This window comes from Spermophilus citellus (assembly GCF_964194105.1).
Source record: "Spermophilus citellus genome assembly, chromosome: 5".
Classification (NCBI taxonomy): domain Eukaryota; kingdom Metazoa; phylum Chordata; class Mammalia; order Rodentia; family Sciuridae; genus Spermophilus; species Spermophilus citellus.
This window is the reverse complement of record NC_138186.1, coordinates 24503845-24518417: the sequence shown is the minus strand read 5'-3', so window position 1 is coordinate 24518417 and position 14573 is coordinate 24503845.

The window sequence follows — 14573 nt, the reverse complement described above, 5'->3', positions numbered from 1 at the left end:
AACTGGATCCCTCCCCCGGTACCCAGGCCCCTGCTCTTCTTCTCCGTAAAAGCTCTGCTTCTGCTGTCAGGCCGCCTTTGCCCCCTGCATACAGTGTGCCCCACAAATATGCATGATTATCATGTGCTTTTCTTCATTAAAAAGAAAATAATAATTGAAAAAGGAACTTGCAAAAAAAGGAGAATGTGGTTATCAGAGTCAATGAAAATCAAATTGAAACGAAACAAAGATGTCTCTTCCTCAACATAGGTGCTAACACTTTCTCTTTCCCACTTCCTAGGTGTTCTCTTAGGATGAATATTAAATGATATTAGGATGATTTTAAAACTCTATGAATTTCTTATAAAATATTCATTTTCATCATCCTCAGTATTATCATTATAACAGTAATGCAAAAAGTCAGTGCTAGAAACCACAGTTCTAAAAGGTAAAGTTTCACCTTCCAAGATTATTTTTGTTTCTGAGATTAGACATAAGGGCTTTACAAACAGATAAAACATAAACGATGGTGAAATTGCTGAAAAAAGGAAACAAAAATCAGATTATACTTCCTGGGCCTCATAGTAAAGTGTAGTTACTTATCTGCTGATGAGTTTACATATTTGTTAATCTCTGTATGAAGATATATAAAATGCGACTAGTGTTATTCTGATATTGAATGGCCTCACAAATTGGAGAACTCCATTTTTCTGTTACTATAACAAAATACCGGACACTGGATAATACATAAAGAAAAGGGGATTATTTAGGTTACAGTTTTGGAGGTCTAAGAGTGGCACTGGCATCTAACTTGGTTCTGGCAAGGATGATGTGACTACATCACAATATGTCAGATGGCATCATGGTGGGTACACATGTGAAAGAGAACAATTACATGGCTTGCCAGAGTGCTCCTAAGTCCTTTAACTTCCAGTGAAAGGAAAGGGCTTGGGAGCACTCATTTTATAACAACCCATTCTTGTGGAAATCAACTCACTTGTGTGAGACCTAACCTATTTCTTGAAACCAGCATTAATTCATCTTCTGCAGAGGCTTCAAAGATCTAATTATGCTCTTCTAAACCCCACCTCTTAAATGATCCACTACCTCTGCACCACCACACTGGAACCAAGCTTTCAGCACACACAAGCCATACCCAGACCACAGTACCCACTCTTTCCTGGTAGCTGACAAGTCTCATGAACTCAGGGAAGCTGTCAGAGGTCTCCAGGCCAAAGAAGCTACCTCCAGAGTTTGGCCTCTAAGATGAAGCATGGTGGGATAAAATCCTACATTTCTGGGGGTGACCTTCCAAAGCACAGTGGAAATGTAAAGTGTGATGACTGTCATTGTCATTATTAAGCACCTCTGCAATAATTGCAGAAGATTTGGAATACATGATAACTAACTGCATTGTGGGGACTTGGATTTCATTCTGGGACAGGGAAAAAGGGGGTATCAAGAGAAGACCATGTAAGTCCTGTGCTTCAGTTAATGGTATGGAACCGATGTTAATTCCCTTGTTTTGGGAACTGTGATACAGATATGTCAGATGTCAACATCAGGATAAGCTGGATGAAGGTGATACAGAAAGTTTCTCCATCTTTTTTAGCTTTTTTTTAATTTGCAACTTTTCTCTAAGTCTAAAATGATTTTCAAATGAAAATCTTTGCCCACATTCAAAGAAAGAGCTTTAAAAACTCAATTATAACATAATTAATGGAGACTTGAAATCCTCAAAGCAAGTCTCAGAGTCTGAATTTCTTCAAACTATTTCCTGATGGGTTTTCTTTGTTGGGGTCTCTGAGATCAGGTTCGGTGATAACAACTGCATATCTTTGACATCAGAGTAAGTCTTCAGAATATTTTGACACCTCAGCTGGCTTTGGCTATTTCTTTAAGCTTTTCTGCCCCTTTTGCATAGCAAATCACCTCATTTGAACCCACTGCTTAGAGGAAAGCTGGATTCTACACAATGTTATTTTACCAGTAACAAGTAAAATAGCCTCACTGCCTTCTAAAAAAAATGCTTATATGCTTTTTATTTTGTTATCTTAAAATTCACTGCCCTTTACTTCAATACTTACTTTGCTTTATCTACTTTCTTTTGTAAAACCTACCTGGGTCTCATCTCTGTATTTGGCCACTTTCTTTGTATGAACTGAAAACAGTCTGGTTTAGTGTTTAAACCATCTCAGCTCATGAAGAATATGTCCATGCATAGGCCCCCACCCACAAAACACCCATCTCCATATGAAACTGATTCATTCAGTTGAAAACATGTTATTGAAACAATGCATGGTGTGCAAAACATTGGATTGCCTCTTGTGGTGATAGCATCAACAATGAAATCTGACGGTATCATCAGGAAACACTTGCTCTACTGTCCCAACTCACTCTATTATTTGCAAATGCATTAAGTGTTAGAAGAAGAAGAGTTTGCCAAAGTCAGCAAAGTCGTTTTTTAAAAAAGTCTCAACATTTGGCTCGGAAAATCTTCTCTGGCCAGCTCCTTCAGTCTTTTTCCCATCGTAGGACTTGCATGATAACCATGAGAGGATCCGGGTTGCAGCCTGTGGGCTGGAAATCCCAGAAGCAGCCACAGCAGACTAACAGGGGACCCTTCACAGCAGGGAGGCCCCTTTATCTAATCCCTTTTAATGTAAATGCATTTCATCCTTATATAATGGACTTCATCATCTCATTTAGATACCGAAAAATGAATGCCACAGGAAAAAGTATTATCTAGGATAGCCTTGATCAAACAAGAATGATGTCATCGAACAAGCATTGACCCATCCATTTAAAGGACAATTTGTTCAAATAAACCACCAATAAAAGACTGCTCCAACCAAAACAGGAGCAAAGTAAGAGAGAGCCCTGTAGGGTTTGGGATTATGAATGTGTAGAGCACAAAGACCAGGCGGGGGCTCAGGAGGGACCACGCCTTCCATTTGAATCCCCACCGGCAGCGCTGACGGATGTGGCATTGATGGATCAGCAGGTCCATGCCAGAACTGAAGATGGCCTCCAGGGAGGATCCCAACTGACCTGTAAACTGGAACATGTGGTCTTCTTTACAAGGTCTTCCACTGTTGGATTCTCAGTTTTCTACTGAGGAGAAAGTGTCCATCCTGCACATTTTACAGGGCACACAGGGTGGCCTAATCCCATCCGGTCACCAAAAAGCAGGCAATTTGTTTTTCACAGAGACTTACAGGAGAGACTCCCCAGCAAGACTATCTTTAACCATGTGGCATCCCTCCATGGACAGGAAAAGCATTTAAGGATGCATCAATGAAGAAAGTGTTGCCAACCGAAAAGATGGAATTCTGTTTAAGCATGTCATGGAGAAACTATTAGAGCTAATAATTCATGCTTGAATCCCTGAAAGGACTCATTTAGTTCTGCTGGCTCTATAAAGGTGGTCCCTTCAGAGCATAAATGCATAGCATGTGTCAAAAGTATCAATGAAACTAGACGGTCAGAATCTTATTTAAAAAAAATCAGGAACTAAGTTCATTGTATCTCCTCCCAGACATCCAGCCTCACTGAGTTAGAAAGAATTAAGTTTACCCCTCTTTCAGGGATCAGCCTGGAGCCTCCAAGGGCTGGAAAGGGCCCAGGCGGCACTCGGACAGCAGGGGGCGATGTCAGCACACGCTGGTGGGTGGCCCCAGACACCTGTCCGTGGCCGTGGCTGAGGAGAGCTGTTTGATCCTCAGCCATTCCCATGGCGCAGAAACGAACACAGAGCGGAAGGCAGTGACCAAGTCAGGGGAGACCTTCCCTCTGTTCAGAAACTAGCAGGGCACAAACGGGTCTGGTTCTCCCTGATTTGTTTACTCTTGCTCAGATTAAATGAAGAAGAAAGATGGAGCCACATTCATTCAGAACATAAGCAGGTGGCTTAAGAGTCCAAGGTCACACGAAGAGAGTATTAGAGTGGTCAGCACTGTGACATTTGGGGGCAGAGAAGGGCACTGGAGCAGAGCTCCTTCCTGGGCGTCCACTCCAAATTCCTCTCCTGGCAGATTCGTGGCTTGTTCTGCCTTCCCTTCTTTCTTTCAATCGATCCAAGATCTCCACATTCAGGCATTTTCTGTTCTAGTGTAAGTCTCTCTCTCAGCCTCTACTAGCTGAAATTATGTTCAATATAACGCTGCTCAGAATGAGCACCTCAGTGTTCAAGGAAGGTTCTGGTCCCCTCCTGGCCATGACTCCTGTCTCTTGTATCCCACATTCAATCCCCAAGCAGTTCTGTCTTCAGCATCAATCCAAATGCAGCCACTCAAGAATCCGCCTGCCACCTCCCTGGCCTGGCTACTGCCACCTCCTCTCATCTGGCCTATACACAACTTTCCAGGCGGCGTCCCCAGATCTGTCTTTGCTCCTTTCAGTCTAAGCTCCACACGGCAGCCAAAGCGGTCCTGATACAATGTGAGTCAAGTCAGGACACTTCACTGCTCAGAACTCCAATGCCTTCTCCCCTTCCCACAGCAAACACCACAGTCTTACAATGAGCAAGAACACTCTGTATATTCAGACACTCTGGTCTCTCTGACCTCCTCTCTTACTGTTGCTCTTCCTCCTCTATCCATCCCAGCCCCTCAGTCCTTGCTATCCCCTGAGTTTTCAGGCATGACCCCACCTCAGGGCCCTCCCACATGCTGATCCCTTTGCCTATAATGCTCTCCCCCCGGCCAGAATTTCCAGGGTTCATTCCTCACCTCTTCCAGCTCTTTACTCAGGTACATACCCACAAGCCCCTACCCACCATCTCCTGGCTGTGTTTCACTTCAGAGCATGTATCATCATATAACAAGCTAGGTATTTTACCTTGTTTAACATGTTTCCTTTAATGAGAATGCGAGGACCGAGAGTGCAGACATTTGCTTGTTTTATTCCATGATGAATCCCCAGAGCCTAGTATACAGTCAGTGCTCAACAACTTACTGATTGATTCAGTGGTGGGATTAATGACAACTGAATGGACCACATAAATCAGGTAGGGTAACAGGGAATCAAAGGAAGAGAAAAGAGATGCTTCGAACCCATAGGGCAGGGCAGGGCAGGGCAGGCTGTCTCTTAATCTATTGCTAAAAGGTGAGCAGAAGTGTTCTCTAGCACAGGGGTTACATCCAGCAAGGTACCCATCAGAGGGGTCATGAGATCATTCCAGTGGACTGTGACTGTGAATATAAATGAAATGCGCATTTGATGTGGTGGCACACACCTGTAATCCCAGAGGCTCAGGAGACTGAGGCAGGAAGATTGCATGCTCGAAGTTAGCCTCAGCAACTTAGTGAGGCCCTAAGAAATTTAGAGAGCTTCTGTCTCAAAATGAAAAATTAAAAGGGCTGGGGATGTGGCTCAGTGGTTGAGTGCTTCTGGGTTTAATCCCCAGGAGAGAATGTTTGACATAGTAAGAATAAGTATATTTTTGTGAAAATCCTGTTTCCAGTGTGCACACACACATGTGCCAGATTATTATAATATAAAATGCATCAATTGTTGTAATTCAAAAGAGTTTGAAAGCCTATTACAGATAAGAACTCCTAGAGTAGCTAAAATAATCTCATTTTAGCTGTTCCATGGAGAAAGATTTTCCGTAGCCTTTTTTGCTACTCTCATGCCAAGTCTGAGAGTGTGCTTTTGTTCAACGGTTCTTTGAGGCTCTTTTTTCATTTTCTTTATTCTTTTTTCCTGTGTGTTATTCAGGTTGCATAGTCTCCATAAATGTTCAAAGTGGGCTGATTTTTTTCTTTCCATCAGCTCATGTCAACTTTGAGCCTCTCTAGTGAATTTTTAATTTTTATCCTTGTGCTTTCCAACTTCAGAATCTCCATCTGTCTTTTAAATTGTTGCTATCTCTTATATTTCTTATTTATGAGTCACTGCTATTATCACACTCTCCTTTAATTCTTTCAGCATAGTTTCTTTACTTCTTTAAATATATATATAACCCCTGGTTTGAAGTATTTATCTGCTTAATCTGATATCAGGCACCCCTCAAAGGCAGTGTCTAGTGCCTGGTTTTTCCCTATGTGTTGGCCACACTTTCCTGGTTTTGTTTGTTGAAAGCTGAAATATTAGATACTAGATTAGAGCAATTCTGGATACTGATCTCCCATTAGGTGGCTTGACCTTCATATTAGCTTGGTTTTTTCTTTATTTGGTTAATAACTTGGTGAGACTAAATCCATGAAGTATTATTTCCCTTCTAGAGGGATGTTCCTCCTCAGATATTTCTCCCCCACATCTCTCTTTTAGCCTGGCTTCTTAGGGATTCACCCTAGGTGTGCATAAACCCCTTATTGGTCAAGGGCTCTGCTAACCCTTTAGCTAGAATTTCACCATTTCCCACTGGATCTCTGTGGGTAGCTTAAACACGGCTTTCATGGTTTGGGGAGTCTATGATTCTGCCTTAAGTTTATCACACAGAGGCTGTCTTTCATGAAAAGGGACAGCCCTGGACTGTCATGTTCCCAGACAACCAAGAATAAGTGGGATTTTTTTCTTTCTAGACTTGACTTCCTAGGAACTGCCCGTGGGTCAGAGTAACTTTCATTTAGCCAATATTTGGTCACAGGTTGTGCTTTAAGCTCCTTGAACATTCTCTGGTCTTCTGATGGGTCTCCATGTGAATGTGTGAATGCTTTCAAGCCTCCCACCTATGGGAGTGACACCCTACTCTGTGAGCATGCACCAAGAGGCATGGTGATGCTTAGTGTCCCTAGCTTGCCCCTTCCTGTGTGGAAGCTCTGCCCTAAAACACAAACTGGAACAGGGCATGGGGGCCTCAGTATTCTCAACATATGGCCCCTGGGCAGAGGCCCCTCCCTACCAGTGGAGGCTCTATGGGGAAGGGAACCCCAGTCCTTTAAGCTGTGCACACCTGGAGTAGCACTTCCATAGCACAAGCCTGAGAAGATTGAGAGGTGCAGGTGACCTCCCCCTACTGGGGTAGAGTGCTGAGGGCCATTGCCAAGTAGGAATGACGCATCGAAATTTCCTTGCCAGCGTACCCCATGTTAAATGGACTTGCCTTGGAATTTCGCTGTTGACATTGCATGTAAGGTGACCTTGCTCAAGGACCAGGGCGGATCCAGGTTTAGAGCTGATCAGGTTTGAGGAAGTATCCCGGTCCTTGGGTTTAGGGAGTTTAAGACAAGTTTAAGGTGTTCCCGGTTTAAGACAATATGGGTTTTAGGGAAGTTGGAGGTTGAAGATTATTGCTGCTGGAAATAGGGCGTTCCTGCTTCCTGAGCTCCCGTTAAGTTCTCGTGAGATTCAGAAAGTATTTTGGGAAAAAAACCTCGTGGAGTAGGTGAATTGGGCAGTGGCAGAACTGGGATTTTCCCAGAATGGGTGTAGAGGCCGGGGTGAGTTCAGGAATAAAGAATTGCTGTTTGAGTCTACAAAGCTGTGGTGGCTCGTGATTCTGTGCCCAGCCAAGACTTGGCAGTAGAGCTGCAGCCCTGGACTGAGAGCTGAAGCAAGACTGAGTCCCATCTTTGCTCCACTAGCCCAGGAAAAGCTCTGATCACTCAGAGCTGAAAGGAAAGAGGTGAGGGCAAGCATTGGCTCCAGTGCCACAGACTCTGGCTATTCTTTCTCAGATTTAATGGATTTTCTTGAATAATGGCTCTGCCATTACTATTGACTTTTGGATTAGAAGACAACTTTTTTATTAGAGTATTATATGTATTATATTTATACATAGTGTCTGTGTTCCCTCTTTTTTTTAAGTGGCCATTGAGCCCAGGGGTGCTTAATCACTAAACCGCATCCCCAGCCCTTTTCTATATTTTATTTAGAGACAGGTTCTCACTAAGTGACTTAGGGTCTTGCTAAGTTGTTGAGGCTGGCTTTGAACTCAGAATCCTCCTGAGCCACTAGGATTACAAACATGCATCACCATATTCAGCTGGGTTCCTTTCAACATAAACAAACCTACAAGGAATGGGGATTGCTTCATTCCTCCTCCCCCCTTTTCTCTCTCCTCTATTGATTTTTACTTTCACACCTTTTAATTTTATTTTTAATTAGTACTTTCTTATAGGGGCTATTCCCTTTGGTACATTTATGTGTGTAGAGAACATAATTCTCTTAGATTCCTTCTGTACTTCTTTCCCTATCCCTTTCTTCCTCCCTCTCATCCTCCTACATCCACTCCACTGATCTTGCCTCTCTGTGATCCGATCCCCTTCCCCACTGCCCTATTTCTGTTATTTTGCTTTAGTGGAGAACTTTTTAAAATGACACATAATAATTTTACATATTTATGGGGTAAAGTATGATAATTCAATGTGTGTAAACAAAGTGGAACGATAGAATCAGGGCAATGAGCATTTCCATCTCCTTAAATATTTCTGAGTGTTAGAAGCCTTCTCAAATTCCTTTATGGAGTTCCTTATAAAATACATAATAAATTCTTGTAAACTACAGTCACCCGACAGTAGAACACTGGAATGTTTTTCTTCTATCTAATTAGATTCTGGTTCCTGTTATCCAGCCTCCCTGTATTCCCCCCTTCACCTTAGTGACCTCCTTCCCTTCCTAGCCTTAGCAATCTGCATTCTACTCTTTCCTGAACAGAGACTTTAAGTGGTTGTTGATTTGCATTTTTTTTTCTTTTTTGTTATCTACATTCCCCAGGCTAACCTCCAACTCACAATCCTCCTGCCTGTCCCTCACCTAATAACTACAGGCACGTACCTCTGCACCCGGTTTTGGATGTTTCCTTTTAAATATTTTCTGTTAGGGTCTGTAAACAAGTCAGGATGGCACCTGGCATTTTGCCAGGGGGAGTGGTTTGTGAGGTGGCGCCAGCGAGCCATCAAGTGTGGAGATTCCTTATTGGTTGACTGCTGTATCTAGTTTATGTTAATTAAGATAAGCTGTGTGGAATGTATATATACCCCTCCGGTCCTACAATAAACGGCTCCCACTCCTGCTGTATCAAGGTACACAAGTTGTTCGTCACCCCCCAGTTATTTTGCTGCAGCCGGACTGCGGCAATTTTCACCAGTTAAATGGTTGTTTCCTGAGGATAGAGTCTGTCTGCCTCCTCCCTCTGCCTTTCTGGAAGTCCTACCTCCCGGCCTTCTGTGAAATCCACACTAAGGTCTTCTTCCCAGAAGTGACTCAATGGATGGAATTCCAGGCTGATGTTTCTGGGGCCATCTTGGAGCTACTTTTCAGCAGACACCTATGCAAATGGGGTCCTCCCCTTCTGAAATCTCTCAGGCCCGACCTAAAGAGGAGCCAGAAGGAGATGAGGATGAATGCAGCACAGAGCTTCTACTCAGGGATGGTAGGGTCCAGTCATAAACAATTTAGTCTCAAATAAATAATATTGACTGTTGAGTTCTGCTTTGCCTTGATGTATTATCTGTTCCCTTCCACCTTCCTTGAATGTGAGGATCAAGGGGCAGATTTTTGTTGCCCAACACTGGATCCCCAGAGCCAGTGCCTGGTACACAATACGATGCCCATTAAGTGGGTACAGCTCCTGGCCACTCCCCCTAGCTATCTTCAGTTGGTCACATGATGATAACAATGCCAGGATTCTTCAAGAAGACCTTAAACATCCTCACACTCAACTGTTCAGCCTGCTCTCATTTACCAGGGGCCCTGCTCCAGCCAGGAGAGCTCCCACCTGGCTCCCACCTAGCTCATATCTGGCTCCATGGTAAGAGTTAATTCATAATTAACACAAGAGTTGTTACCATGTGTATCACCAAAACATCTGCAGAGATGCTTCTTAGATGGATGTCTCTTGTTCAGGCATAGTGGCGTATGACTGTAATCCCAGCTACTTGGGAGGCTGAGGCAGGAGGATGGCAAGGTTGAGACCAGCCTGGGCAACTTAGTGAGACCCTGTCTCAAAAAAAAAAAAATTAAAGGACTAGGGGTAAAAAAAAGATGCTTCTTTCTCTACTATGTCTCTCTTTTCTTCATATGCAGGAAGAGGAGATTCAGGTACAAGAAAAGAGAAGGCATAAAAGAACATAACCATTGTATTCTTTTAAAATAATCACTGGGAAATATATTTTGTGTCACATGTAATGGATTAATTGAAGAAAAATTTCTTTATGTGTTAGTTCACTTAAGCCTCACTAAGGTAAGGAATAGGAGATCATTTTTGAATCAGGAGAGAAGATTTAGTAATGAAGTAATTTTAAGGTCACATGACCATGAATTTAGCAGACCCAGGATTAGAATCCAAGTATGGCTTCTTCCAAAGCTTGTGTTTGTCCCGCTATATATGCTGTATCTTCCAAAAAAAAAAGTATTTAGAGTGTCCTAAAGGTTCTCATAGCTGTAAAGGACCTTCTGGATAATTTAGGCAAAAGTATCTCTTTTTGTTTTGCATTAAACTCTATAAAGCCTTGATTTAAAATAAACTAAAGCTCAATTGCATGGACTTAAAAAAAAAGTTGTCCATTGCAGGACCCAAGATGATCTTGGTGACCCTTTTAACTTGTTTGGCTCTGCAGCAGTCTTTTACCAGCCTGTCTCCATCCCAAACCCACCTTCAATCACCACATGTCCCTTTGGTATCCTATGAACTTCATTTTAAACAAACTTTTAAACATATAGATCTCTTCCTCTGACTGGTATTCAAAATGTCATTATTGGAAGCCGTTGACATTCATTATGATCATTGATGACTATTTCTAGAAAAGTTGGAAGCATTGAATGTAGGCGACTGGAGTCTAAATTCCAGAGTGTCCTTTGTTCTGAGGAAACGAAGAGCATGCAGTTTCTTCCTAATCCCCAAACCCAAAATTGTAAAGACCCAACACTTTTTGAGCATCAAACTGATGCTCCAAGTGGAAAATTCCACATCATGAAACTTTTTTTTTCCTGCGCAACATTATTAAAAACATTATAGAGGGGATCCAACATGGCCGCCGGCGAGGAAGCAGCGATTCCAATGTTTCCACATTAACGGGATCAGAAAGACCCATTGGAACAGCGGCAGTCTACCTACTGAGGAACTTCTAGCAAAATTCCGTTAAGAGGGGATCTGCTGGGAATTGGTAGGTTTATTAGAAGTGTCAGTTTGTCCCAGACAAGTGGATCTTGGCCGGCCACGCGGGCGCGGAGGTCCAGTCCCACAGCCACCAGCCGCTTCTGCAAGCGGCCGGCGGCCCAGAGTGGCGTGGCCTGCCCGAACCCGAATACGGCACCTGCCTTCCCGCCGTCCTGGGGAGGCCCTGCTCTCGCTCTGCGAACGGCCACCACGCCTGCCAGGCTCGTAGACACGCGGCCGCAGCTGCCCAGCTCTACAGGCAGCCCCCCGGCGGGTGCAGAGGTACAATCCCGTGGCCACCAGCTACTTCAGAAAGTGGCCAGCGGCCCCGAGCGGCATGGCCCGCCCGAACCCACAGACGGCACCCGCCATCCAGCCGTCCCGGGAGGCCCCGCTCTCGCTCAGCGAACGGCCACCCCGCCCGCCCGGATATTAGCCACGCGGCCCAGCTGCCCAGTTCTACAGGCAGCCCCTGGCAGCCCGGCGCAGTGAGAAGTGTCCCCGCCTGACCACCAGACAGCCCGTGCCCTCCCGGCTCTACTAACAGCCCCGCCCACCCGACGAACGGCTCCCCCCCGAGACAGCGTGAAGGGAATCTAACCAACCCTTTACGAAATAGCGAACTGGGAACTAAAACCAGAGATTGTGTCAGACCAGAGACAAGCCAGTTCCACCCCTCCCTTCGGACACACCAGCAAGGAGCCAGGGGCCCGCCATAGCAGAGAGGGGAAGTCACCAAAGTTCGGCCAAAGAGATTCCTTCCCAGCGGAATCTACTTTAGCAGGAGTGTGACTCCCACCCACACCAGATACAAACAACCGGGAAACTTCAAAATCTCTCCGTGGGCGTGACCGTAAGGGCCAAAGGACTCTCGACCCCCAACTCCCCCTACTGCCAGTGACGAGGGCATGACTGTAGGGGCAGAGGGAAGCAGAGAAGACTCCCCACCCCCAAATCCCCCAACCGCGAACTGAGAGGGTGTGATGGTAGGGGCGGAGGGAAACAGAGGACACTCCAGACCCCCAACTCCTCCGACCGCCAGCAGTGTGGTTGTGTCTGTAGGGGCTGAGGGAAGTAGAGGGGATCCTCGACCCCCAACTCCTATTACCACCAGCAGCGACACCAATGGTCTTAGCTGCCAGATTCCGAAGGTGTGCCCACCAAAGGGGTCCGGAAAAATTAAACAATTGACTCCCAGACCACAGCTCCACAGCACTGGGGCTTAGATGAATGACAGCGAGAGTGCTCAGTAGTTAGGGAAAAAGAGCACTCGGTGGGGCTGAAAGTGTAACCAAATCCTTGGGGAACTGCCTCCGGTGAGCAGGACCTGGCTGGCTGGCAGGAGGAAGGGGAGGAGGGGCCGTAGAAGTGAAACGGCTCTGGACCAACAGGATTGAGAGACTCCCAGGAACCGCCTTACAGGGATTGCTGTTGACACATTGAGGGCAAAACTCAGCCCGGAGGGCACAGCTTTGCCTACGGGAAGAGAAGAAAATGGATCTCTAAGACCTAATTTTATTTCCTATTTCATTTTAATTTTTTCTCTCCCTTTTCCCTCTCTCTCTCCCCTTCCAAGTTTTACTGCTCTTTCCATTCTCCTCTATGCTATCTATCTCCCTCTCCTTCTTTCTTTTCAAGAGCACCTACCTTCCCCTTCCCCCCAACTTTCATCCCAAGCATTACATCCTCCATTTCGCGTAACTGTCTAAATACAAATAGGTGTGCGCCCTCCCCCCGCATCTGCAAGGTAGCCGAACCTGCAACCCACCAGCAGGTCAGGCCCAGCAACCTGGGAGTGGCAGAGCCGCCCCACGCGCCTGCAAGGTAGGCGCACCTGCTACCAACCAGCAGAACAGGCCCAGCGGCCTGCCGATGTGGTAGGCACAGTGCCCCAATTGGAGGAGGAGCAGAGCCCCTGCCCGCGCCTGCGCGGGAGACTTTGCAACTATACAAGAGTAATACAAATATATAGGGGGAAAATTCAATAACACAACAGTCTCAGTAAGCAGAAAGAAACGCGAACAGTATGAAGAGACAAGGAAAGAAAGGACCACATGCAATGCAGGTCAACTCAACGTTAGAAGAGGTAATATCTGCAGCAGATGGAATGTCAGATAAAGAATTCAGGAGATACATGCTTCAGATGATCTGGTCTCAAGGAAGACATTAGACAGCAAAATCAGACAATGAAAGATCTCTTCAACAATGAAATACATAGACAAATCCAGGAAGCAAAAGATCAACTATACAGGGAGATAGAGGTTATAAAAAACAAACAAACAGAAATCCTAGAAATGCAGGAAGCAAGAAACCAACTTAAAAACTCAATTGAGAATACTACCAGCAGAGTAGAACACTTAGAAGATAGAACATCAGACAATGAAGACAAAGTATTTCAACTTGAAAAGAACATAGACAGCTCAGCAAGACTGTTAAGAAACCATGAGCAGAACATCCAAGAAATATGGGATAACATTAAAAGACCAAACTTAAGAGTCATTGGGATACAGGAAGGCACAGAGCTCCAAACCAAAGGAATGAGCAATCTATTCAATGAAATAATTCGAGAAAACTTCCCAGACTTGAAGAACGAGACAGAATCCCAAATCCTAGAATCCTACAGGACACTGAATGTGCATAATCATAAGAGATCCACACCTAGACACATTATAATGAAGATGCCCAACATACAGAATAAGGAGAGAATTTTAAAAGCTACAAGAGAAAGGAAGCAGATTACATTTAGGGGTAAACCAATCAGGATAACAGCTGATCTCTCAACACAGACTTTGAAAGCTAGAAGATCCTGGAATAACATATTTCAAACACTGAAAGAAAATGGGTTCCAACCAAGAATTGTGTATCCAGCAAAATTAAGCTTCAAGATGGAAGATGAAATTAAAACCTTCCACGATAAACAAAAGTTAAAAGAATTTGCAGCTAGAAAACCATCTCTCAAAAAAATCCTCACCAAAACATTACAGGAAGAGGAAATGGAAAATAACAATGAAAACCAACAGTGGGAGGTAGGACAGTAAAGGGGGGAAAATAATCAAAGAGGAAAACAAACCATATTCAGTAACATAAATAAACAAATATGGCTGGAAGGATAACCCATATCTCAATAATAACCCTAAATGTTAATGGCTTAAACTCACCAATTAAGAGACACAGGCTAGTAGAATGGATCACAAAACATGACCCAACATTATGCTGCCTACAGGAGACGCATTTTGATAGGAAAAGACATACATAGACTGAAGGTGAAAGGTTGGGAAAATCATATCACTCATATGGACTTCGGAAACAAGCAGGAGTGTCCATACTCATATCAAATAAAATAGATTTCAAGCTAAAGTTAATCAAAAGGAATAAAGAGGGACACTACATACTGCTCAAAGGAACCATACACCAACAAGACATAACAATCATAAATATATATGCCCCAAACAATGGTGCAGCTATGTTTATCAAACAAACTCTTCTTAAGTTCAAGAGTCTAATAGACCACCATACAATAATCATGGGAGACTTCAACACACCTCTCTCA